Below are 501 nucleotides of genomic sequence, written 5' to 3'. Positions count from 1 at the left end.
AGTTTTACTCAGCTTTGGGAAATCAGCCAAAGAAAAAGTTCAGACCTGCAGGTGTGGTTAATCGAAGTGATTATATCAACGACTCTAGATTAAAGATGAAAGACTTTGTAACTGCTTCTTCTGTATTATTTTACATTTTTATGACTTGACGACATCCAAATGTCTCCTTCAGGATGTTATTTTTGCCAAAACTAAACAGAATCTAAAGTAAACATGAAGGAATTTTTTCAGTATTTGTTTCCAGCCTGCAGGGTGAGACCAGCAGTGAGTCGGTCCCCATGTTAACGCTTTACAGCAGAAATAAACATGTTTACAGCCTGATACACAGCTGTACGGGTGCAGAAGGCTTTTGTAACTGACCTCTTTAAATTGCATTCAAATCTCCATTTGGGGCGTGGCCTAATACAGGTATAGCAGGTGGGTGTAACTTAGCACTTGACCCTCTCTGTTTCCAAAACCAACAGGCGAAAGTGTGATAGCCATGTCCATCTTTTATATACA

This window comes from Pundamilia nyererei, unplaced genomic scaffold (assembly GCF_000239375.1).
Source record: "Pundamilia nyererei isolate P.nyererei 1_Seehausen unplaced genomic scaffold, PunNye1.0 scaffold00105, whole genome shotgun sequence".
NCBI lineage: Eukaryota > Metazoa > Chordata > Actinopteri > Cichliformes > Cichlidae > Pundamilia > Pundamilia nyererei.
This window is presented reverse-complemented; position numbering follows the sequence as displayed.